The sequence below is a fragment of the Balaenoptera borealis genome, assembly GCF_965194805.1.
Source record: "Balaenoptera borealis genome assembly, chromosome: 2".
Lineage (NCBI taxonomy): Eukaryota > Metazoa > Chordata > Mammalia > Artiodactyla > Balaenopteridae > Balaenoptera > Balaenoptera borealis.
The window spans coordinates 13862815-13890516 of record NC_138867.1 but is presented as its reverse complement, the minus strand read 5'-3'; the positions used below and the strand labels follow the sequence as shown (position 1 = coordinate 13890516).

The following is a 27702-nucleotide window of genomic DNA, read 5'->3' as shown; positions in this document are numbered from 1 at the left end:
AACCTCTTTCACTTTTTGCAAATGGGTGTCATGGTGCCCGGGCTTTGACGTCCTTCTCCAGAGAAACAGAACTGATAGGAGATGTGTAAATATCTCCTATCAGGATACATGTAATGACCAGGGAAAATTATGGCATTATTTCTATAAATAAATAAATAAATAAATAAATAAATAAATATATATATATATATATATATATATATGGTTATTCATATATGCATATATGTAAGATACATATAGGGCTTCCCTGGTGGCGCAGTGGTTGAGAATCTGCCTGCCAATGCAGGGGACACGGGTTCGAGCCCTGGTCTGGGAGGATCCCACATGCCGCGGAGCAACTAGGCCCGTGAGCCACAACTACTGAGCCTGCGCGTCTGGAGCCTGTGCTCCGCAACAAGAGAGGCCGCGACAGTGAGAGGCCCGCGCACCGCGATGAAGAGTGGCCCCCGCTTGCCGCAACTAGAGAAAGCCCTCGCACGAAACGAAGAGCCAACACAGCCAAAAATAAATAAAATAAATAAAAAATAAAGTAGCTATTAATTTTTAAAAAAAGATATATATATAATATCAACACATATAATATATATAGATACAGAGTCAGAGAGAGATTTAAAGGAATTGGCTCACAGGATAGTTGAAACTGACAAGTTGGAAATCTGTAGGGTAGGCAGGCCAGCAGGATGGAAACTCAGGAAGGAGTTAATGCTGCAGCCTTGAGGCAGAACTCCTTCTTTTCCAGTAAATCTCACATTTTGCTTTTAAGACCTTCAAGTGATTGGATTGAAGGCCCACGGTCCAGTCTACAGTAATCATCAAAAGTAGTCTCCTTAAGGTCAACTATTGCAGATGTTAACCACATTCACAAAACACCTTCACAGCAACACCTAGATTAGCGTCTGATTCCACAGCTGGGTACTACAGCCTGGCCCAGCTGACACATACAAGTGTCCATCATGACGTCAGACCCACGGGAGTTTAAAATCCATGTTTACCACTTCCATACACCACGCCCGGGAGAAGATCTCTCAAACTCTCTAAGCTTCACTGCCTTCATCCATAAAATACGGATAAAAACAAACAAACAAAACCAACTACCTGTTTTCTCTACTAAGAATAGGGGAACTGTACCGCCACCTTTCAGGGTGGGAGAGGTTGCTATGAGCTAAGGGCTGTAAAGCATTCAATCATATCCGGTCCCGGCCAGAGTCCACCATGATTGTTTACTGCTGACATATTTATCACCGTTCAATTTGTATCAGGAAACAAGAAATGAAATTTAAAACACTGATTATTATTTTACTATTATATAATAGTAAGTAAATATTACATACGCATATAAATTAAATTCTACATGCCTTATAGATCCAGTAAAAAATCCCTCAAGCATAAACAAAGTTGGCAATTCTGCTTTCTATCCAACTCCAACTGCTACATGAAAGTTTGTTTATTTGACCAATGGCCAAAACCCCCATTAGGAGTTGTTAGCATATCCAAATTGTGCCTGCTGGATTTGGTACAGTAAAATTTGGCTTTTTATTGAATTTCCTCCCAAGTGGGCTAGAGGTCCAAATGAGGGCAATTGAACAAACAATTAGGTATCAAATATACAAATACCAAAGCAAGCGAAGATTAATAATGCACTGAAGTTGGTAAGCATTGTCTGTTAACAGGTGAACATACACACGTGTAAATGTGAACCACTGTACGGACAAATTAGTTGGTGGGTCAATCATTTCGGTCACTTGGGGCACACTGTTAACCCAGGAATGTTAGCAGAAGAATGTGATTCCAATCATTGATTCCTTCAGGCTTTCTGTTAGAGGGTGACAGGTTTTCCCAATGTCTGAAGAGAAGGAGAAATGTTCATTAAATGGGGATCCTATTAGAATAGGATTCTAAGTCTCTTTTAATATAAAAATCCCCATATATAAAATTGCAACACTAAGTTTCTTCTCTCTTCTCTTTCCCAGTGCCCAGGCTGACTGTGCAAATGCAGATGTTTAAAACAAGACAGTCAGACATTCCGTTGTTATTTATTGATAACATGAGGAAGGTAAAGGGGAAAACAGAAAAGATCAATCAAGACATAACAAAAAAATGAATCAGTGGGGTCCTATGATTTCTAACATTTTCTTAAGAGTCCAAGAAATCCCTTGCAAAATTGACTCCCTTTATCAATTCCAGACTATATGCACTGAACTCATTCCTGCAGATTTCAGCCACAGACCTCTGATAGGAAATCTACAAAGGAGCACGTGGGCCCACGTGGTGAGGGCCTTAGCCCCTTATTTCCTGTTTCTCTCCGGCACCTTGTTTCCAAGCGGCTGCCGGTGCACCATGAGAGTCTGCTTTAATATTAAATGTCCACACCAAAGGAAAGAGAGTTTCTCTTTTTTTTTCTGTATCTCAGAATTAGATCAAGGGAGCAGTGGGTCATGTTTGTGTGTTGAATTCACTGTTATTTTCCTGATTGTTATCTTGAGATACTTTCTTATCTTCTTTGATCCACAGTTCAAATGTCTGTATATACAGAATAATAATATTAGTTACCTCAAAAAATGATCTGGATTAATCCCTGGCCCAGGTGCATATTAGTTTTTGGAAAGAAACTGAACACATACTGTGAACGCGTATTAGCTCTTGCAGGCCAGCGGGGATTTAATAGATGAGTTCTCCAGAGTCGGAGACGCTGAACTAGAGTGAAATGAGGAGGCCATCAAATCCTGAGCCCCTGCTTCACTTTATTGTGAGTGAAGAACAGTAGATGATGTCCTTTGCTTTGCTTCTCCATTTTTTGTTCTCTCCTGGTGAAGACTGGAAATACAGTCTCAGGAGGACAAGAAAAAGAAAGGAAAGGAAAGGAAATAGAGAACTCTCAGTCATGTTTTGATTTTTTTTCCCTTCCAAGCCATTTAATGTCCTAACTGGAACTTTCTTTACTCCAGTTTCCAAAGCACCTAACAAGTGACCTCAGGGCCACTGAGCAGGCCACACATGCTGTAACTGGGGGGGCAGTCCAGGCAGAAACAGGGAACAAGACCCGTTAACCGAGCACCTCCTTCACCCTGCCCGTGTGCTGGGCCCTTCCCCTACAAGGCCACAGTTCTCATAGGTTTATGTCCAGCCTGAGAAAAGCCAAGGATGCTTTTCAACATTTAGCTCATTGCTGAGAGATGCAAGATCTGGTTCAGGGTGTTGGCATTTTTTTCATTATTTTAAAAACATATATAACATAAAATTTGCCATCTTAACTATTTTTTACGTGTACAATTCAGTGGCATCCATTACATTCACAGTGTTGTACACCCATCACTACTGTTTACAAACTTTTCCATTACCTGACACAGAAATTCTGTACAATTACCCAGTAACTCCCCATTCCTCTGTCCTCCAGCCCTTGATAACCTCTAACCTGCTTTCCATCTCTACAAATCAGCTTATTCTAGATACTTCATATAAATGGAATCATACAATCTTCATCCTTCTGTGTCTGGCTTTTTTCACGTATCATGTTTTCAAAAGTTCATCCAGATTGTAGCCTGTATCAGTACTTCATTCCTTTTTCTGGGTGAATAGTATTCCACTGTGTGTATGTACCACTTTGGGGGGCATACTGACGGCCACTTGGGGTGTTTCCACCTTGTAGCTACTGTGAATGATGCTGCCATGCCAGAGTGCTGGATTCAATACTTGTGGTTTTTAACTTTGAAACTTCTAGTGCTGCTTGTTTCCAGCTGAAATCAGATCCTGAGGGCTGCGGCTGGAGCAGGCGAACACAGTACACAGAGTTCTTCCAGGAGAGGAACAGGGACAACCCCGCGGCTGAGTCAGCAGCTCCTCCGGAGCCACTTACTTACGATCCTGCAGCAGCTTCCAGGATGGGCTGCCAACCGGCCCACATCACAGACGCTAACAGAGCAGCACAGGGCTTTGGGATCCGAACACACACCTGCTGCACAAAGCTTGGCTCTCCCGAAGCCCGTGGGACTTTGATTGGAGCTGGACAGCCAGGAGATGGCCTGGGGACGTCCCCTTTGCCCTCTACCTGGGGATGGTCCACATTCTCTCTACGAAAGGCAAGAGCTTCGGCCTCAAGGCAGACAGCACAGGAGCGGGAGTCCCCGTTCCAACACCACACAAGTGAAACCATGATGTGAAATGCAAGCCTGGGCTTAACCACACACGACCCTGCAGGGTATCTAGTCATTTAAGTGACATTAGCTTAGAAGCCAAAGGCTAAAGAGAGAAAGAATTAAATAGAAATGATTTAAGTGATCAGCAATCATTCCACATTCTAGTGTCACGCTCTTTTTACCTTGGTGAGGAAAGAAGGTTTTCTTAGCCAAAATGTCAATTAAAGCCAATCTTTTCTGCATTACTCCCGGAGGCTGTGATTAGTAAAAAGAAAAAGAAGGAAGGCACATGATTCCGACACAGCCCTCTTAAACGAATCCACGGAAGGCAGCAGGATGGCTGCAAATGTGACTAAAGCCGGAGGTGCGGCCCAGGGCGTGGAGCCCGACTGCCCATTGCTCGGACCCGCATCTTGGCTTTGCCACTAACTAGCTGGTTGAGCTGGAGGAAGTTTTTTTACTTTCGGAGACCCTCAGTCTCTCCATCTGTAAAATGGGGTACTGGGAAATATAAACTCATAGAAACAGCTATGAGAATAAAATGAGGTCAATTCTCTAAGGCATATACATATAATAGATACTTAATAGATGTTAGATGTTAGCTACTATTAACCATCCTCCCTACTTTTATTCTTAATCAATAATTCAATTTAATTCAGCAACTACAAGCTAAACCTACTGCATGTGAAGGATTATGATTAGCACTAGAAAAAACAAGACAGTCTATACTGGGTGAGGATATAAAACACAGACACACAAATAGAACTGAACATAAATGCAGTAGGTTTAAGTTTTTAAATAGGATCATTAAGTGATATTCCCATATACTATTTGATTCACAAAATTTCATCGCTTTTTAGTGTGACTGTTTTTTCTTTTATAATGATGTTAAAAATATGTAGGGGGATCAGCTCGGTGCTCTGTGACCACCTAGAGGGGTGGGATAGGGAGGGTGGGAGGGAGGGAGATGCAAGAGGGAAGAGATATGGGGACATATGTATAACTGATTCACTTTGTTATAAAGCAGAAACTAACACACCATTGTAAAGCAACTGTACTCCAATAAAGATGTTAAAATATATATATATATATATATGTAGGTTGATTATAAACAAACTCAGTCTGTCTTCTCCACTGGATTCTCAACTTCACAAGGGTAGATTCCATACCTATTTTGTTCACTGCTCTACTCTCCAAAGCAAGCACTGTGCTTGGCATATTATGGTCAATCAGTACATGTGTGTTGAATGAATTGGCATAAGACTGAAGGACTGACTGAGTGAATAAACTGGAAATTCACTCCTAATGGAATAGCCCTGTTCTCATAATATTTCCTAAAAAGCACTATCCCTTCCTTACGGGCACCAGTTATATCTATGTTACTCCAAAAGTTAGTCTTTACATAATGGCTATGTGTTGAGCATGCAAAACAGAACTTACAAAATTCATACAGATTCCCAGTAGTGACATACTGTATAGTACTCTGTATTAGCTTCCTAGGGCTGCTGTAACAAATTATCACTACCTGGATGGCTTAAAACAAGAGAAGTGTATTGTCTCACAGTCTTGGAAGCTAGAAGTCTGAAATCGAGGTGCCAGCAGGGCCGTGCTCCCTCCAAGGGCTCTAGAGAGAATCTGCTCCATGCCAAAAATCTCTCTTGGCTTCTGGCAGTTGTCAGCAATCCTTGGCACTCCTTGGTTTGTGGCAGCATACCTCCTATCTCTCTGCCTGTCACCAAATGGCCACCTTCCTTCTATGTGACTCTGTATCCCTTCTTAGAAGGAGGCCAGCCTTATGGAATTAAGGGCCCACCCTACTCCAGTGTGCCCTCATCTTAATCATTACACCTGCAACGACCCTATTTCCAAATAACGTCACATTCTGATGTTGCAGGAAGGGAGGGGGAGGACACTCTTCAACCCAGTAGATTCCCCAACACCATTTTCTGCAGAATGAAGCAGAAAGCAGAAAATCCTACCTGAGTCTATCCTATGAGCATTTACTCAAGCCTCATTGCATGGCAGTATTATTATGAGAGGAGAAGGAAGATTAGCCATAAGGTTTAATGCATCATGGAATGCAGAAGTCCTAAAAGAGTCTCCCAGCACGCGAAAAAGCAAGCACTTGGCGCTCCATCACAGGTGGTTTTAAGTTGAAAAGGCCAGGCAATATTTCACCAAAGGCACCAAGGCGGAGCCTGGCTTCCCCGAGCCTCACACCCACCTGAAAGGGCCTTCAGGCAAGTCCTCCAGAGTTAACACAGACGTCAGCTGACACTGAGACCGATGCCGCTGCCGCTGCTGACAGATGGTGCTTCACAGCTGGGTTTCTGAGCAGAGTAATGAGAGGATCAGAGCACGGACAGGCGAAAGGGTAGTGCGTCGGCACAAGAATTTCCACCATACTGCAAGTCATTCACAAGACAGCTTCATGCTAATAACAGCCTCACTACAATTTGCACCGATGATTTTCCTCCAAAGTTCTGAAGGACTGCTATGTCCCAAAGATCATGAAGAAGACCGTGCCTGGCTTAATCCAGATGGGCAGGGAAAGACAAGAGTTCTTTTTGAAGTTCAAGGCTGTTTCCGCAGGATCTGAGGGCAAATTCAAAGCCACATGCTTGTTTCCTGGCATCAAGAGGCTCAAGTGACAATAAAGTTGTAAGTAAGTGCCTCTTCTTTTTTTTTTTTTTTTTGAATTAATTAATTTATTTTTGGCTGTGTTGGGTCTTCTTTTCAGTGCGAGGGCTTTCTCTAGTTGTGGCAAGTGGGGGCCACTCTTCATCGCGGTGCGCGGGCCTCTCACCGTCGCGGCCTCTCTTGTTGCGGAGCACAGGCTCCAGACGCACAGGCTCAGCAGTTGTGGCGCACAGGCCCAGTTGCTCTGCGGCATGTGGGATCCTCCCAGACCAGGGCTCGAACCCCTGTCCCCTGCACTGGCAGGCAGCCTCCCAACCACTGCGCCACCAGGAAGCCCAGTGCCTCTTCTTGATTCACCCACTCATTCATTCAACATCCCGTGTGCCAGACACCATGTCCAACACAATTCCATAATCAAGCCAGCTTGGTGACAGAGGTTACGTTACTGCAGGACATTGAGGACAGGGAAAGAGTGGAGAAAATACCAACTTCACCTTTCAACAGAAAGCGTTGTAAAGGGACAGGCAGCAATATTTTGTGGCTTTAGGGGACCCAAACCCAGTCTGTGTCTGACAATTACAGACCTTTGTACCCTATAGCCACTCATTGATTTTAGGGATTTTATACAAAGCATGTTTATTTGTGTTTACCTTAATTATCTGTGATGATCTATCCAAATTCGTGGAAATTCTGAATAATAAATCTTAAAAGGCATTGACTCTCCTCCTTTCACACATAAGCAGTAAGTCTACCATTGGTGAAAGGAGAAAAAAAGGGCTATACTTCCAGATCTTAATCTTGTTTAATACAAGCCAATCTTAGGATCTTATTATGTTTCCCATCCCACACGGCCCATTAATTAGAAAGTCATGAGCAGAAGTCTATTGTCAAAATTCTGTAAAGGGAATTAAGAAAGATCCAAACAGCCCTGCTTGGCAAAGAAGATTACAGCAAGCAGGTTTTCCTGCCACAGAGAAGACACAGGCACTAAATACCGTTAAGAAATCACTTAAGTGAAGAAACCAGAATTCATAGCTCGGATCCACACTTACTCCCTGACTAGCTGGGCGGTCCTGAAGCTACTCAAGACTTTTCAGCAACAATCAGCGCGGCATATCAGACGGGGGAGAGGAATATCGGAGGAGGTCGTCTTCAAGATCCCTTTCCACTCCCACATTCTCTAGTCCTCCTTGACTCAAAAAGTTACCAACCCTCTAGCAAAACTAAAAACCACTTTACAACCACAAACCAGGACCCTAAAAGTTAAAGGTCAAGTGGAAGAGCTAGAGTTGTTAACCAACTTCCTCCTTCCTCAACTGAATAGAAATTTTATATATATATATATATATATATATATAGAACTTATATATAAAAATTTCCTGGGTTATTTCACTGCCATGTCTTCCCTTTGGGCGTGTGACTTCTGACCTTGCATGTCCAGTGTGATCTTTCTTAGTGCCCAAATGAAAGACCCAATTTTATTACCTGCCATGCTCCCTAAGAGTATCATTCTTCTCCTCCTACCTCTTCCACCTTCCTTGGGTTGGGAGAAAGCTCCCTTGGAACCACAGTGGGAAGCCACCAATCTATTTCATAGGAGGAGAGGCAACCACTTCTGCCAATAGGCGTCTCTGAGCACAAAGCAACTGAGAAAATATGAATGGCAGCAACAGAGTACTTCACAGATAGCCAGAATCCTTCTAAATCAGAACTGGAAGGGAGGAGAGGCCAAAGCAGTACATTGAGTGCAGTGATTGCCCCCACCCTGAATCCATTCCATCCCCCTGCCTTTGTGTAGCTCTCTCATGACTGGGTGACAGTGAATTCACCTCTGTCTCCAGCAGGGAGCTCTGCCTGTCTTAAGCCAATCAACATGAGCCTATCCTCACTGACCAGTGATTGACTAGGCAGATACAGAGGGGCAGTTAAATGGCCAAAGTAGTCAATGGTAGGGAAAAAGGTGCTCTCTCTCTCTGGATTATAACCCTAGGAGTTGTTAGCAACCATACTGTATCAAAAAGGAGCATCCACCTTACCATGAAGATGCATGCAGCAAAGCAGAAAGACAGAAAGAAATCAGGTAAGAACATCCCCAAGACACAAATCAGTTCGAATCGGTCCTGACGCTCACCCTGCTACTGGATTTCTGTTATGTGAACCAATAAGAAACAAAGGAAGAGTCTGTCTGCTGCACCTGGTGATCAATGTTGGAATTGCAGAAATGTATGCTTAACAAAGATAAAACTTAGAATTCAAGAAAAAAAAATTGGGAATTCCCTGGCAGTCCAGTGGTTAGGACTCTGCGTTTTCAGTGCAAGGGCCTGGGTTCTATCCCTGGTCCGGGAACTAGGATCCTGCAAGCCACTTGGTGCAGCCAAAAAAAAAAGAAAGAAAAAAAAGAAAAAAAAAAAATCATCCTAAAGATATTTTTTCTACGTGAAAAAAATATGCTGCAATTTTTTCCTGTAGAGACTGACTCTGTGAAAGGTGGAATAAGCATAAAGTAATTATTTTAACAGTGATGAATTGTAACTTTTAAAAAAGCACAACCAAGTAAAAATAAGAAGCTGTATATATAGCCACATGATAAATTTGATAAGGCTTCCAGACCCTGTGAAATAGTTTAATTTGCTCTGGGCAAGGAACAGATGACTTGGTAGGTCTTTCTTCTTTTAAAAACTTTAATTCAGCTTCCACCTACAATCTGTGTTGTATTTTGCAAAGCTTTATGCATTTAAAAAAATCGCTCTCCCTAAATTTTGCATTTACAGCCCTTTTATCATATAAATTGCGGTCATAACCTAACTTAAGGTTTGCAGGGGCCAGTGAAGCGAAACGTCTGGCTTCCATAAAACAAGAAACGTTAAGCAAAATAAATCCTGCCTGAAACTAGAATAGTTCTTGAATATAGCAACTTAGGAGCTAATCTCTCCTCTCTTTTGAAAATATAACAGCTTTGCCTTTTAGCCAAAATAGATCAAATACTCCACCAGTAGCTGTTGTTCCTTTACTTCATTCTCTTTCTGGACGTACAGATACTTGATTAATAACTGTAAAACTCCCTAGAATTCTTGTCCCAAATTCTTCTAGTACAAAGGCATCGCTTCATCCGTGAAGGTGACAGGGACATTCTGACTATCCCATTTTGTCTGAAGGAAGAACAGGTCACGGGGATCTGACATTTCAAGCTGTGCATCAATGTCTTCCTCTACTCCAGGCCGTTCTTCATTCACCTTCTTGTAAAATTATTATACTCATCCTAAAAATCGAATACATTTTGTGGAACCCCGATGGAAATTCTAGGGGATGTTTATGATACGAGTATGTTCATAAAGACTTTGTTGGAATGCAACTTACAGGGCCTTCACTTATTTAAATAAAACGTAAACATTTCAGGCATTTGTGATGGTACTGTTTTTCTCAGTGTGATGACAGCTAAGGAAATGTTTTCAGATGTATGGTGTGAGACGGGCAGAATAATCTTGCCTGCCTCCAGATTTCTATCTTTTACAGTAAAGAGATGGAATTAAATATTTTGCCCTGTCTTCCCCCTCTGCCCTTTTTACCCCTCCTTCCCCATCTTCTTGAGGTGTCATAGACGATGATACACACATCACCAGATCGTATCACCAGCCCAGTTTAAACCCCTTAACAGTTTCCCATTGGGTTCTGGCTTAAGCCCAAACTCTCTATTACGGCCCATGAGACTCTGTGTGAGAGGAGCAACTGCCCTCCTCCCGGAATGCACCCTGAGGGTTCCCCAGAGAAGGACTCTGTCTGTGGAGATCACTGCTACCCACAGTGCCAGCTACTTGAAGACCCTCGATACAGACCTGTTGAATGAACAAGGTAGTAGCTATCAGGTAAACACAGACTTTGCCTTTTTAGTTTATCCAAATTATAAAACTAGCAAGTTTTCAAAATACAAAGAATCAAGTACAGAAAAATAAATTTAACATAGATCAGTATGAGACAATGATTTAGTAAAGAGTCTGAATGTTGAACATTTTTAAAAAATGCCACTTGTATCCTTTAAATCCATAGGAAAACTACTTAAATCTGACAGTGGTTAAGAGAAAAACAGATACCTGAGAATAGACCAGAAAATAAAATTATTTGGAGGTAGAGAAAGGGGATGCTTTTTTTTTTTCTTTTTGAAAAGTCCCCATTTTACTTTCTTTTGAAGGCTGGCAAGTGTCTGAAGACCACAGAACTTAATCTGAATTCATTAGACAGTGCTTTGATTTACCACAGTATTTGCCATCAAAAGAAGGTTTCATTTATTTACAGTATTTGACAGGAAGGAAACAATGCTGATTTTTTTTAAATGTTGCTTTGTATATTGCAATATTTTTGAGGGCAAGTTTATTATGCTTTTATTTTACCGTTTGGATATGGTGAAATATCCAATCATATCCATAAATGGTGTAATAATTAAATGTGTGCAAAACTTGCAAGGATTTTGAAATGGACCAGTCCTACACCATTTATGGCATATAAAGGTACACCAATTAAATCAGAAATACCAGTGGAACAGAATGGAGAGCCCAGAAATAAATTCGTATATAAACAGTGAAGACAGAAAAGTAACCCTGAAAATCAGTGAAGAAGGAAGAATTAATAACTGGTACTGGGACAATTAGGTATCTATTTTTTAAAAAATCATATCCTCATCTTACTCAAAAAACAAAGTATAAAACTCACAAGATATAAATTCAAAAAAAACAGAACTAAATATTTATCAAATTTCTAGAAGGTTATAAGCCTATTAACCTAAAACCAACAGAAGAAAGTACAAAGAAAATTATCAGGACATTCAACCATATAAAAATTTCAAACTTCCGTATAAGAAAAACAAACAAATAGCAACAAATGTAATTGAAGCCAAACAACCCTTTGGGGGAAAAAAATCACAAGGGGCAAATGTCTTTATTCTCCAAAGAACTCATAGGAATCACTTGAAAGACACTAAGACTAGCATATAAGTTGCTAAAAAAGATGACAATAGGCTATTCACCGAAGAAACACAAGTGGTGGAATAGAAGCTGAAACATAGTCTAACTTGCTCATAAAGAGACAAAACAAAACAAGAAGATACCACTTATAGTCCATGCGTTTGCAAAATGGTTTGAGTGAGAATATCCATTGCATGGCTGCAAGAATAAACAGATACAAGGACTTTAAAGTATCCGGCAACATGCACATCAAAAAGCCTTGATACGATTTAAACCTTTTTTATCCCAGCAAGTCCACTTCTCCTTAAATTAACAGAAGCAGTCTGCTCCTTTCTTACCTACTGTATCCTTGAACTTGCCTTTGAAAGTAAATATACAGAAGTCAAGGAGCATGTTAGGAGGCAGCACGGGCTGGATACATCATCTGTGGGCCCCAGAGCAAAACGAAAATGTAGGGCCCTTATTAAGAAATGATTGGGACTTCCCTGGCGGTCCAGTGGTTAAGACTCCGAGCTTCCACTGCAGGGGGTGCGGGTTCAATCCCTGGTGGGGAACTAAGATCCCGAAGGCTGTGCGGTGCAGCCAAAACAAAAAACAAAACAAAACAAAACAAAATGATTAGGAATTTCAAGAGGGCAACAGCAGAGCAACAAACCAAGCATGGGGCCCTTTTGAACACAGGGCAGAAAACTCAAGGAGCTGGCCCTGTTGGGGGGAAATCTGTACCCACATTGCTGGGATGGGGATAGGGGAAGGTCCATGTTTGCACTGCCCCTCTGATCCTGCTTAGTGGATGAGAGCCTTGGGAGGCAGTAGGAAGAGAGGGTGGGTGCTGAGAGGAAGTGGCCCTTTTCTCCCTGAGGAGAGAGTGAGAGTAAGATCCTAGAGATGATGCACCTGAGTAGACACTGGTACCAAGGCCTGGGCATTTACTAGGGCAGCCCTTGACATTCTCATCTCTGCGTGGAACTTAGTCAGCATCTAGAATGGGAGTCTGGTCACCCTCCCTTGCCCCTGTGCTGCAAGGGAAGTCAGATATTTAGCCTCACCAGCTTTGCCCACCTCCAGCCCAACCCTCTCTTGCCACTGGATGGGTAGGGTGGCCAGGCCAGCAGAGGGGCTGGCCTTGCCCCTGGAGCCTGATTTCTTGGTGTCTCTGAAATCAAGGAGGGCCATCAAAAAGGGATTTTGAGATAACGGATAATCATCAAGACTGTTTGTATGTTGTTGAATAAATTCAGCATACAAAAGTCGTTTAGGAATAGCAACATATCGTATATAAAATTTTGTGAGTATTTGAAAGTTGAATCCATCTTTATTTTAATGTAGGGAAACACATATTTAAAAATACAGAAGTGAAGAATTAGTGACTACTTCTGAATAATTAGTTGCCTATTTATTAACAAAACAAAACAAGCACTCTGTACACACAAACACACGTATCTTCCTATTACACAAAATTAAATAATTTGTTCATCCACAAGCATCAGAATTGACCTTAAAATGTCTTTTTCTTATTATTTCAAAAGCAATCCTCAGCCACTTTGGCATGACCACACATCCTGATTTAGCAAGGGTTGAGACAAGACCCCTTGTTCTTTCAGACAAGAGGGCTTCATTCTAATCCCAACTTTGTACTTGAACAAACAGTTCGTATTTGTGAGCCTCCACTGCTTCTTCTGTTCTGCAGGAAGATTAGGGCTGAGTACTCCCCACTCTCTCATGGCAGCCAGCCCCTGCCGAGCACGTTCTGACATCCCGTTATTCTACTGAATCCTCACGGCCACCCTGTGAGATAGGACCCATGTTACTATCCCCATGGTCCACACAAGAAAACTAAGGCATAGATTGTGTAATCTTCCCAAAGCTTGCAAATGAAAGCACCAGGCATTAGTGACCTTGGTCACCACACTATATTCCCTTAGATTTTTATTACAGGCTCTTGGGGAAAAGCCCAAAGGCAGGAATCAGTGCACTTGGATTTGAATCCCTTGTCATTTATCACCTCCTTGACTTTGAAAAGATACTTAACTCTGTCTCAGTGGCCTTATTTATAAAATGAGGTCCCAGAGTGGTGAATTAATACCTATAAAGCACCTAGTTCTATGCTTGGCCCATAGTAAGCGCTCAGTAAATGCTACCCGTTAATAATGTTCCAAGAGTGTAAATCGATACTTCAAAATTAAGGTCCTAGATCAGCACTTTGTCCAATTTATTTTGCAGTAATAATCAGTATAAAGAATTCAGACTAGGTCTCTCTAAGTGGTTCTTTTGTCCCTGTATTGGCCAATTCGATCTGCCTATAACTCCCCAAACTCACTTCGTGCCTTGTTTTCATGCTTTTGCTAGCCTAGAATGGCGTCTCTTCCCTTCCTAAACATGACCCTTATCTATTATCAACTCTTCCACAACAGCCTTCTCCAGGTCTCGGGGGCCCCTCCCCACTTGGTACCATTTACAGTCATTTGGCACTTAAAATGTAATAATCACAACAGATATTTACAGCCATCACAGGAATATACCAATTTGTTTTTATGTAGACTTTCTCACTGCACTGGCATTCCTATCTTCTTAACACACCCTGGGATCACAGCCTCTCATACACTGTAGGTGGCAAAAAAACTACACCCTCAGGAAACGTTTACTGCTTTAGTCTACTTTCTAGACAATGTTCTAGAAAATGGGAAATGAAAACAAGAAGGTCACAGTGGACTTCTTTGTCACATGCAGTTCTATTTTTTAAATGTAAAGACTGACCAAGATTCTACATTAGTGTGTGCACATTCGTGCAGAAGCATAACCAAGTAACTAAAGTTAGTGATGCAGATGGACACAGAGAATTAGAGGAGAGACGCAGCATTTCTGTTGCAATCGAGAACTTTTGTAATATGCAAAGAAGAGAGTCTGGCATTTTTGTCAGCAGCAGCTGGAATATAGTGTGCCACAGTACAGATTATTATGGTCGGTCTAAAATTTTGAAAACCGGAATTCTGGAACATGTCCACGGCCACCTGTGAGTCTCTATTTTGGACCTGCCCCTTCTCAAGCATCAGTCTCTATGGGTCCCTTAAGCCCATCCTCAGCTTCTTTATCCAAGGCAGAGCCCACAGATGCGCTGCACCGTTCCTCTCCATCCCCAGTGTGAGCTGGGAATGGCAATCCACGCTCCTGTTCCTGTCTCTGAATTACACGCATTAGGAATATAGACTGTCTGGTGATGGCTTATGAGCAGTCCCATCCTTCGTGCAAAATCTACCTCCTTCAACGCCAAGGAAGGACTAGAAACACCATTTCAAAGAGTGGATGTTAAGTTTACTAGCTTGACCTCCCAAGATCAGAACAGATACACTTTTAACCTTTTCAACTGTTTACTTTTCAAATGCCTTACGAAATTCTTCACCTCCTTGACCCATAATATGTCCTCCCTTTATATACAACCAAGACATTAAACCTCCAGCTCAGCCATCTCAGCCTCATGATGTTTTATGTTCACTGCATGGTGTAGAGGTGGACGCAAATGCCTTACAACCTACCTAATCAGTCTCACTAAATCAACTCAGGCCCACTAACCCATCAACAACTAAATATTAAGTGTCTTATGTATATAGAACATATTATGGCATCAGACAACATAATTTAGCTTAAGGAAAAAAATCAGTTGACTGGATCTTTAATATTGCATAAGTTACCAAAAAACCACCATTTTTGTAGGGAAAAAAAGAGTCAAAAGTCAACCACTTGACATGGTTCGACCTAATTATAAACATTTCTAGGGGATTACACTAAAAGGGTGGTGATCAGCATGAGGTAACTAAATTTCATTGGATGGTGCCCAAGATAGAGTCCCACATACTGAATTCTCCTCTACAGCATACGGTGTCATAGTGAGCTACCAACGAACATGTTTAGAGAAATAACATATATTTAGCCTAAAGAGAGAAAATTCACAAACCTCCAATAAGCATAAAAATATTTGTTATACTAATTAAATAAACAACAACCAAAGCTGTACATCTTTAAGTCCATCTCCTATGCTATTTAACTTCTTACATAACTCTTGGGAAAATCAGCTTATTAATTTCTAACCTAAATCTTTGTGTCAGAAAACTTAATGAGAATTCCACGCAGAGCACAGAAAGACTAAGGTCTGCTTATTTCCAAAGAAGAGGCAAGTGACAGAAGTATTTGGAGGAAGTGGGAGAGAGGAAGGGCCACATAAGGGAACACAGTGGTAAGCAAATGTTCACCAGCTGGATTCTACTGCAGCTAACTAGTCTTCAGTCAGTCATTTTTCATTTGAAAGGCTCTAAAATTTCAAATGTTTGCTTGTATTGTTGTCCTATAAGGAGAATGGTTTTACTGCTTATCCTTGAATACTTCCCAGCATTCAAGATAATTATACTCATGCAGCAGCATAATGTGGAAGACACTTCCCTTGGGTTTGAATATGCATAATTTATCCTGGAGTCTGTCGTTCATCAGCATTCTTTTTCTTTTTCGTTTTCAAGTACAAAGAAACTTTTAGCTCCAGGCTAAAATGTGAAGTAAGTACAGCATTAGTTGTAAATTTCTCCAAATAATAAAATAATCTCTCACTGATAATTTTTTTTCCTTCTATGTGGTTAAGCTGAGCTAAATGTTAGGAGTAGAATTTCAGTGTTTTTTTTTTAATTAAAGTATAGTTAATTTACAGTGTGTTAGTTTCAAGTGTACAGCAAAGTGATTCAGTTATACATATACATATATATTACTCATATTCATATATATATATATATATATATATATATATCTCCATATTCTTTTTCAGGTTCTTTTCCATTATAGGTTATTACATGATACTGAGTATAGGTCCCTGTGCTATATAGCAGGTCCTTGTTGTTTACCTATTTTATATACAGTAGTGTATATATTTTAATCCCAAATTCCTAAATTATCCCTTCCCCCCACCTTCCCCTTTGATAACCATAAGTTTGTTTTCTATGTCTGTGGGTCTGTTTCTGTTTTATAAATAAGTTCATTTGTATCTTTTTTTTTTTTTTTAGATTCCACATATAAGCGATATCATACAATATTTGTCTTTGTTTGACTTTCTTCACTTAATAGAATTTCAGTTTCTTAATCTATGTAGAAAGCGAAAATACAAAGACTAAGGGCTTGGACTAAATGGGTAGACAGATGTTCTCTTCCCTCTGATGATTGAGGTCTCCAAATCAGTTACTATAAAACATATGCAGGGGCAAATAACACACCATTACCACAAAGCTTTCAGGGGCACCCATATTTTACATGAGGAGCCTGAAATTAAATGGCTAAATAGTGTGGATTTTAGGCATTCTAAACATAGGAGGAAAGAATATCTGTGATGGTTTCAGGCAGTGTACTAGGGATTTTATATACAAAATCTAATTTAATCTTCACAACAAGCTTATGAACCAAGCCTTATTATCTTCATTCCCAAGGTGAGAGAATCAGAGCAGAGAAGTTTAACTTTCCCAGGGTCACAGTGCAATGCCATCCCAGAGCAGAACCAGGTCCACCTTTTCTCTGTAATCCTGAGCCACCATAAATTAAAAGGACAACTATGAAGTTTGGAGGTGGACTATATCAAATTGGAGCAGAGGATGAACAGAAAGAAGACCTAGAGTCTAGTCCACGTTCTAGAATTTTCTAGCTAAGCCATTTAGGTTCTCTGAGCCCCAATTTCCTCAGGGCATGGACACAGTAGGCGGTCAATGAGCACCTACTGAGTCCAAATATTTCTATGAATCTCTGAGATGCCTTCAGTGCAGTGGCCTTCAGAAGGCCCTCCTTCCACAGTAGGCAGATGGCTAAGTAGGGGGCCAATCTCATTTCTCACAAATCTCAAGACTCACATTACAAGGTCTGGGCCAAAGGGGACTGATGTCATTGAGCTCCTGGACCTGCCAAGTGGAGAGAGAAATGGAAGCTGACACTTCCAGAGTCAACTCTGGTCTACTCCTAAGGCTTCCGCTACTCTGAGCTTCCCCCTTTGTCCTAGTCCTAAACAAGGAAATTATTTCCATTTTTTAAGGTGAAATTTGCACTTTAATGGCTTGCCCCATGACCTGTAAAAGTCTCCAGTCTTCTTGTTTGTTTGTTTTTTGGCTGTGCCGGGTCTTAGTTGCAGCATGCGGGATCTAGTCCCCTGACCAGGGATCAGACCCGCGCCCCCTGCATTGGGAGCACACAGTCTTAACCATTGGACCACCAGGGAAGTCCCAATTCTCCAGTCTTAACCAAGAGCTATCACAACCTGCTTCTACTTATGGAAAAAATGGTGTCTCAGTCATTCAGGTCGGGGGAGACGCTGAGCCTCAGAAAAACCAGATTCGAGTCTTTGACATACTAAGGGAATAAAAAGGGCAAGCTGTGGTCAATGTGGTCCAAAACTCACTCACACAATTAAAAATCTGCCTTCTTTACAGAATTCTTCATGCTGTAAAGACAAATGGGAAAAGAGGCAGGAAGTAAAACAATAATACAACTGTTAACTAGAAGCATTTCCCCAAACAAAGCTATCTGACTCACTACTTTATACCACAGACACTGACTTGGTCCCTGCTTTAACAACCAGACATTAGGAGCTGGGAACCTAAGAGCAGCAGCACCTCTGCTCTCAAGACATTTACAGTTCATGAAGGACTAACCCAATCAACGTAATCCTCTCTACAAATGCCAGGAATAAAGACAAGGTGCTCCGGAGTTCACCATATGTCCACCTAGTTCAGACTTGGCTGGGGGAATAAGGTGATCTGGAAATTTAGATAATGGTGAGAGCACATCCCAAGCAGAGTGAAGGATCCAGATGCAAAAGAGAACACGGAGCATTCAGGAACCACAGATAATCTAGTGGGGCCAGAGAAGGTGAAGGAAGGGAAGGAGGTGGGAGATGGTCATGAATCTTGAAATCTCACAGATTCTGGTGGGAAAACTGAACTACATCCAGGGAGCAGTGAGGCCCCTTTGAAGGGTTTGAACAAGCAGAGGGGCATATCAGGTGCAGAAAGGTAGACTGAGCTGCCATGTGGAGAATGGACCAAAGAGGGTACAACTGGAGGCAGTGAGACTGCTTAGAAAGATGTTACTGAAAGTAGCAGTGGTGGGTGCAGAGAGATGAATGGATCTGAGAGATGTGAGTCCAGTAGAAACACCAGGAATTTGTGATTGGACAGTCAGGGTGAGGCAGGTGTAACAGTCACAGGTGACACCCAGATGATCTTCTCAAGTGTTCAGAAGGGTAAACGTTGCCTAGCCTGCATGTCTGAGCAGTTGAAGATGGAAGGTTCTCTGAATCGTGCCTGCACCAAGAAGCAACCAGAAAACGGACTCCAGTTCCTGCCATACACATCTGTCTCCCTCTTAGCACTCTCCCCATGCCTGTGGGATTCTCAAGCGCTCTTATTTTTCCTCTTCACCCTAGAGATCAGGTTCATCTGGGACTCAATGGCTTCCCTCCCCTCCACTTGCCTCTTCCACACATGTCTATATACCACTGTTGTCTCTCAAGGTCAAAGACAACTTAAAACATGTTGTAAAGAGAGATCAATCCTTTAAGAAAAAAACATGGCATGGCCTCAGGATGGTGAATGAAGTACCAATCTTGGTTCCTTTTTTAAACGCAGAGGATCCAGTTTTAGCCAATTCTTCACAGTCCTACTCATTCGCTGTAGAGCAGATGAAGAAGGCCCTTGAACACGTGGCTGCAGGGTCCACAGCCGCCGTCTGCATCTCTTCAGCGCGTCATCACCTCTGATGACAGCACAGAGGACTCGCTGGCTGAGCCCAAGGCTGGCTTGGGAAACCCTACAGGGATGTTCAGAAAACAAAAACAGCTACTTGGGCCACATGTTGGCCGGACTCTACTACCACCAGAAGGTACCCTGTCTTCCAGGTTTCTTTAAGGATAGCTTCCAAAGCCATTCCTTCTGATTTAAAGAATTAATAGGGAAATAATGCAACTTATCCAGGCTCTTTAAGTGCAAATACTCAGCACCAGGCTCCCCACATCCCATGTACCGTGTCCACCCAGGAACACAGGTGCAAATGGGCTGCTTACTAATACCCAAGGCTACTGGGTGTCTGCGTCAAGAACGTGGGGTGTCTTGCTATTCTTCTGTTTATATATTCATCCTTCTTTCTCACTGAATATATTTTACAAGTAATTCCATTACTTACAATAAGAAACCTTTTGAAATTTCCGTTAGGAAAGGGGTTTTTGTGATCCACAGTAGTTCAATGATTTCCATATGAAGAATAAAGAGGCAACAGATTAACAATATCAAAAGAAAGAGGAAAAAGGAGATAATTGAGTTTTAAAAGGAAAGAAATTGAACTAAAATCTTCAAAGTTTAAACAAAGGGAGGTTCTGATGGCACTGGCCTTCAAAAACTCATATTTAAGTAATTATTCCATGGTTTAGCATGGAAACCTAACAGGGATAGAGGTCAGAGAGACATTTTACAACTGGGAGCAAAATCGTATACATATGACTTTATGTATATATATATATCCATCTTCGTGCACATAAACCATTACTGAGTTGAGATTATAACACTAATTTTGTCTTGTGCCACAGTTTTTCTGTAATGCCCAGAGTCACGGATTTACACATCAATACTATAAAATGTGTAGTAAAATCAGCCTAAAATCTTTTTTAAAGTGATAACTTATTTGGGGAATAATAGCATTCAGTTGAAAAACTTGACCATTTAGTTCTGACAGTAAATAAATCACATGATGGTCTCTCCACAGCCTATCAACACTGAATAATAAATCTTTGAATTCAGCATTACACCAGACATAATGCTGTAAAGTAGGAGTCTAGTTTTAACTCAGTGACCTCAGTTTTGCCTCTGCTGGACAGTAAATCTGATGCAAAATGAGCAAATATGGGTGACTGAGTTTCAACCTGGCATAACAGTGAGGCTTTGTCAAGGATCCCAGAATTCAGAGAGTTTTTAGGAACCAAAAAAATGTTTGGAAAACAAAAACATATGCTAAACAGCTGGGGATGGGGGAATGAAAGGATGAGAAGAGCTTTCACCTTAGCTAAGAAAACACGCTATTTAATGACTTTTCCTTTCAGCTGACCCATTCTCAGATTTTCTTTTTTAATCTCTGAAACTATTATCTCTAGAAGGCACATGTTAGATGAATAAAGATACATTCATTCATTCATTCAATTAATGTTCAACAAATTGTGTTTTTATCTCCTACTAGCTCTGGGACTCTGAAGAAATTATTTAACTTCACTGTACCTCAGTTTCGTCATTTGTAAAATGGGACAATGCCTGTACCTAACTTACAAGACACTTAAACCATGGCCATGCATCCTCTGTACCAGACACCATGCCAAAGCTGAGATTTACAACAGTGAATAAAGCAAACCAGATCCCCACCTCCAGGGAGGCAGAGGACATAATTAGGAAATACAAATAAATACACACAGAATTTGAAAACCAACCAAGTACCTGGAGGAAATGCACAGGGTACTAATGAATAAAATGAAGGGGAGCTTATTAGATAGAGGGATCATAGAAGGCTTTGCTGAGTTGGGAATCTTTGATCTGAAATCTAAAGGTCCCTGGAGTGGGCCATGCAAAGAGAAGAGACTAGCCCACTTCAGGCCAAGGATTTGGGATCTACAAAGGACCTGACCTTGGAATTGGCCAGCTGTGTTCCAGGAACTGGGGAAAGGTAGGGAAGGGGCAAATCATGCGGTATCCAGAGGCAATAATAAAGAATTTGGCTTTAGTGAGTCTATCCATATGAATTAGGAAATCACTGGATGGTTTTCCAGTGGGAAAATGACAGATCTTTGCTCTGAAAGACGATTCTAGCTGCTGGATAGTGAATGAACTAGGGAGGTTCAGAATGAAAGCACTGGGGGTCTAGTGAAATTCTAGTGGGAGAGGATTATCGCTGGCTTAGGCAGTGACAGGGAAGATGGAGAGAAACAGACAGAACTTATGACACCTCCAGAAATCTCACCAAATGTCTGCCCTGGTATTCTCTTCTCTGGTGCAAACATGCACAAGAGAAATGGCAAAAAAAGAAAACTTAAATAGTCCCTATTTTACTGAAGTTCTTCAGATGGCTCTCTTTGTGAAAGCCAGTGGCCAGAGAAGTTTACAAACTACCAAGATAGTTTATAGCCATGAATGGATTCGACAGTTCAGGCTGACTGCTTGGTGTGGTTTAGATGGAGAGCTGAAAGACCCCATTACTTAGAAAGTAAAATCAAGATGTATGATGATGTTAAATCTGGGTTGTGGAAAATTCTTTATTGTTTTCACTTTGAATGAAATGGTAAATTGTCTTTTGGAACATGAGCTAGAGGTCTGATGCCAACCAAGACTAGGAAGGAGAGGTTTCCCCACCATAGCTTCCTGGTAAAGGGCCCAAAAGCAGTAACTCTGTTTTCAGCTTTCCATCCAAAGGTTAACATAGGAAATGCTTCGTGAAAATTATGGGCTTCCATTCCAACCTATCATGTTGTGCTTTGGAAAAGGAAAGAGAAGAGGAAGAGAGAGATGGAGAAAGAGGGAGGGAGGGAGGCAGGGAGAGAGAGAGAGGATAAATATAATAAAGGAAGGGAACTAAGGCGTGATTTGTCATCGCCCAGAAGTGCGATTGGCTCCCAAACCTCAAGCTCTGATTCCTTCATCAATCTTAATATCCCCCAGATTCTGCAGAGAGCAAACACAGAAAAAGAAAAGTTCTTAGCTAGACTCTAACATTAGACTCTAGCTTGGAAAAATGAGCTTTGCAATGACAGCACATATTTGTAAGGGCTTATTGGGATCTAACTTAGGAGACTGGCTCCAGGCCTTGTAGTTTCACATATTTTCTTGGTTCCTCAGTTAATCATTTTTACATCATCCACTTTAAAACAAGCCGAAGGGGAGCTTCCTCCAGAACAGCCATTCATTGGCATTTCACAATTAAAAACAAGATCACATTTGGGTGACCAGCCTGGAGCAAGAACTGGATTTAGATTTAATAAGATACACGCTCACGTGTAATGCATACCAGTGAGTTTGACAAGAAATACTTAACGTGATACAACTCTAGCACAAAACTACATCAGTTTTAACAACTCACCAGGATTTATAAGGCACAGCTTAGGCAACCTGATGGAGGTATAACGAATGCTATCTGAACCTTCGATGGAAGAAAAGTGAATACAAATTTTCCCTCTTCTTATCAACATATCTTAGGCACACAATCCACAGTCTTCTCCACCAATAACACCCAAAGGTAAACGAGGCTTAAAAGTCTAACTTCCACAATTATGCTTATAGTATGGTAAATTCGCTAACAACAACGATTGATAGTTTTGAAGTGTAACTTTTAAGTGTGAACACTTATCCTCTTTGCTCTGAAAAATATCTCAGAGGGCAAATTTTCCATGTAAACAGGTGGCTTCTATATCCCTGGGGAAATCACATGAACTAACAATAACCTGGGCTTCTCCAACTTTTCATCATTCCTAAATCTTACCATTTCTATAATTCACTTAACTGTTCTCCTCTCTCTCTCTCTCTCTCTCTACAAGCAAAGACAATGAGTTACCATGTGGTACAAATAGGTTCATGGTTTGGCCTCATTATACTTTTCAGTCTTTTCATTTATCTAGTAAAAATTACAAACGCACTCCCTTCCTTTTGGTATGTTAGAAGTTGTTAAATCTCACAAGGGGCAACCCTTCAACTCCTCAACCCCACTACTAAACACAGATACACATTTTAAATTAAGAAGAGGGAGGAATCATAATCTAATTAAGTACAAAACACAGAATCTTTTTAAAGAAATGTATCTGATTGTTTTGGTACCCTACAGTGGTGTGGCTCAAAGGGATTCCACTTGGAAGCTTGGCTACACCTGTGTTCATGACTTCACAGAACCAACTGGTTTAATAGCATATGGCTGTGGGCAAAAGAGGGAGGGGATATGGGGACATATGTATACATATAGCTGATTCACTTTGTTGTACAGCAGAAGCTAACACGACATGGTAAAGCATGTATACTCCAACAAAGATGTGAAAAAAAAAAAGAAAAGAAAAATTTTTCTCATAGGCATTAAACATCCTCCCAGGAGCCTGGATTTTTCAATCAAATGGTTTCAGTGCATTGCAGTTTGGTCCCGGGATAAAGACAGAATTCTTCGATGATCATTCTTTCTCCCCCAACCCCCAGGGAAAACCAGGAGACCAGGAAGTTCACTACTTCTGGCTGAAGTCCAGCATCAGCAACCAGGACATCTATCACGGGATTCATAAGCCTGGACAGAGACCCTCAAGAACCGGGCAATCCCAGAGCATCCTGGACCCCAGGAAACCTCATTACCACATCCGGTTCAAGAGGCAGAAAAAGGGCAGGAATTTATCTGCATCTGACTCAGGCTTGAAAATCAAAGGAGATTTCAAGACCCAGGCAGACCTGACCACAAATCCCTTTTTCAAAGGTATCCCAGAGATCGACTTTAGCCCAGAACTTCTCATTATGTCTTATATACATACTCGGGCAATAACATCTAATACCCATAGAAGAGTCGTAGAAAGAATGTCTACCTATACATTCATCTACTCATTTGGCATCCAAGAAATCTCTGTTAAATGCAACCATGTGGCTGGCAATGAGGATATAAGTATAAGCAAAATCAGGCAGAGTCCTGACACAGTGAAGTTTCCAGCCCACTGAGGGAGGGAGGTACTAATCAAAGCTTCACACTTACAGATGTATAGTTTATAACTGAAGACTCTAAAGGAAATGAATATAGTTCTGTGAAAGTGAAATAAAAGACAGAAAAAAACTCAACCTAAGATTGGAAATCAAGGAAGGCCTCCCTTGATAATTAAGAGGTAACTGAAGGTGAAAGAGGAATCTGGGTCCAGAAAATCTCAGACAGAGGGAACGGCCTGTGCAGAGGCCCCAAGAAAAAAGGAGCATAATGTGTTTAGGAGTTAAAAAGGCTCACATGCTGGGGCGCATAGCAGGCGGTGACAAGGTATGGGCAGAAAGAAGATCATGCAAGACTTTCAAAACCCATTAAGGACAGAAGTCTTCGTCCCAAAAGCAATGAGAAATACCCAAGGGTTTAAAAATAAACTCAAAGTTGCATGGACATTCAGTCCCTTGTAAGGGTGGCATTTCGAACCAACAGGAGGAAAGGTGAATGTGTTCTCCAACACAAGTCCGTGTGCCCAACACACAGTGAGGCCAAACAATAACCAAACAATAACCAAACGTTGGAGTATGGAACAGAGAAAGGTTTATTGTAGGGCCATGCAAGGAGATGGGTGGCTCGTGCCTTAAAAACCCGAAACTCCCCGAAAGCTTTCAGCAACGCCCTTTTATAGGAAAGGTGAGGGAGGGGTGTGATTAGTGGTTGCAAACTTCTCGGTGTCAGATCCTCTGTTCTTGAGGTCAGGTCTCGGTCAGGTCACCATGTTCTCGTAAACCTCCACCAAAACAAATGTTACTCTCTGTTCTGACAAGTAAGCTGGAGAGACTCATTTGCACAGGATCAACAGGAATACATGTGGTAGCAAATACCCATCAGGTGAATTCCCAGCTCACAACAATTGCCCTTCTTTAAGAAGAGCCCCATCACAGAGGTGGACCTGAAGTAACGATGTGCAGTGTCCTTGCAACTTAACCCTGACCTCTGGACACCTCCTAGGGATAGAAAACTGATGGAAGCTGGACCAATTTTTGAAACTCGAATGGAGAGACCAAAGCTGGTTAAAGCTGTTACCTTAACTCCAGTCGCTGAGGCCTCCATGGACTCATAGAGACTGCCACTGCCGTTAGGTCACAGAGGTGAGGATGGGGGAGAGGTTCACTGCTGCTTCAAGGCCTGGGCTGGCCAGTGGGTGGCCTGGCGAGGGCTCGGAGGCTCTGCAGGACACAGCCCTCAGCCTGTCCCTGGGTCCCCCAGCTCACCCGCCGGCCCCGATCCACCTCTCACCGCACTCTCTGCCACCGCGAGGACCACTGCGAGCTGACTGTTGGCAAAGAGGGACCCCTAACTGCTGCGCTCAGGGTCTCACAGTAATGGTCTCGCGATCACAGGCACGCAAATGGCTGCACGCACACCCACCCCGTCCCTCTTACAAATGCTTCAACTAATATTTTGGGACAACTATTGAACAATTTAGAAAAAAATAATGAGACTAGATCTGACCTCACTCCTTCCACTAAAATATATTTCAGACAAATGAATCATTAAAATGCATAAACTGAAAACTGAAGAGGTGCTTAAAAGAACACAAGTGTAAAAGCTTTTCTGCTCTGGATTAGAGAAATCCTAACGGAAATGAGGCATAAGGGAGACCTAATAATAAGGTAGAACTTCTATGCAGCAAAAAGAGGAAAGAGAGAGAAAAACTCAGAATAAGGCACATGCAAGAAGAAATGAAATAGGAAAAGAAAAACGAAAAAAAAAAAAAAGAAACTCACCCTAAAAATACCATATAGAAAGTTGAAAGACTTTTAAGAAAACTACAAAAAATATGAATAACACATTTTATGGACAAAGAACAGTTACCATGTAATACTTGAGAATAAAAGCTCCAACATAATAATAGCAAGATTAGGCTATTTAGCAAAGAAAACATACAAGTGGTTAGTGAACATATGAAAATGTTCCATCTCAGTGGTAATAATAAAAATGAAAATGAAAATAAGAAGAAATTGTGTGTGTTAGTGAGACCATAAAAGATTTGAAAAGATTGACCAAACCATATTTGTGGGATGAGGCAGGCAACAAGGACTCTGCAGCACTCAGTAAGAGGGGAAGCTGGTCACCATGTGTGAGGCCAATTTGACAACATGTATCAAAATTTAATAGGAGCATAGTCTTTAACCCAAGAAGACTTCTCAGAATTTAGCCTAAGAACTGCACAAGTTGAAAACGTTTATTCCTAAGGCTGTGCATCTAATCGTTTCTAAGAAAAAGAGAATAATACAGAAATGGTTAAGTAAATTGTCACTTACATCCAAAGGAAGATTATACAAACATTAAAATGTGATGCATTGGGCTTCCCTGGTGGCACAGTGGTTGAGAATCTGCCTGCCAATGCAGGGGACACAGGTTCGAGCCCTGGTCTGGGAAGATTCCACATGCCGCGGAGCAACTAGGCCCGTGAGCCACAACTACTGAGCCTGCGCGTCTGGAGCCTGTGCTCCGCAACAAGAAAGGCCGCGATAGTGAGAGGCCCGCGCACCGCGATGAAGAGTGGCCCCCGCTTGCCGCAACTAGAGAAAGCCCTCGCACAGAAACGAAGACCCAACACAGCCATAAATAAATAAAAATGTGATGCATTTATTGACATGGAAATCTGTCAATGACGCTATTGAATGAAATTAGGTTACAGAATAGCATGTGAGGCATAATTTCACATGTGTGGAGTGATACCCATGTCAGTTACCTTTGTATGAACATACAGATTTCTCCTTCCTCTTTTCCTACATAGAAGAACACAGATGGTCAAATTTATTCATCATTTCCTGTATGCTTTCAGTATATCCTAATATCATTCAATTAGATTTCAGAGTAGAAAACAATTCATGCTGACATTCTTCTAATACCTCTTCAATTTTCAGTGTACGCATTTCGATCTCTCATCTAGCTGGAATATATTTTAGTGTTAGGTGAGACAGGCTGGGACCTGGGACCCTTTGCTGAAGTGCTGCAGTTCTTGCACCTGGACAAACCTCTCCTTGAGCAACAAAATACAAAGAAACTATAAGGGACTAAAAATAACAGGCATGCACAGTTGGGGCAAATTCTGAACCAAAAAGATATAAAAAGACCAAAAGAGCCCAACTGCCACTTCTGAAGAGCCCCAGAGCAAAAGCAGGATCCTGTACACGCTCCCTGCACTGAAGACCACCAAAGGGGTGGGCAAACCACCTAAGCCACCCCTGCAGCCCGACCCCTGGACA

General features: G+C 41.6%; 1 protein-coding gene and 1 long non-coding RNA gene across 4 annotated transcripts in view; one reads left to right on the top strand and one right to left on the bottom strand.

Annotated features, from left to right (window-relative positions):
• FBXL7 (F-box and leucine rich repeat protein 7) overlaps window positions 1–27702 on the bottom strand; it is a 419994-nt gene that overhangs the window by 312095 nt on the left and 80197 nt on the right. The window contains exon 2 of one of the 3 annotated variants that reach the window (XM_082380354.1): window positions 6358–6463. The exons of the other annotated variants lie outside the window; for them this stretch is intronic. The gene's annotated coding sequence lies outside the window, so the exon portion shown is untranslated. The remainder of the gene's footprint in view (window positions 1–6357; window positions 6464–27702) is intronic. 3 annotated transcript variants of the gene reach the window in all.
• On the top strand, window positions 6473–26288 carry LOC309623438. Its single transcript, XR_014241386.1, has 2 exons — window positions 6473–6798; window positions 7108–26288. It is a non-coding gene; the product is annotated as an uncharacterized lncRNA (long non-coding RNA).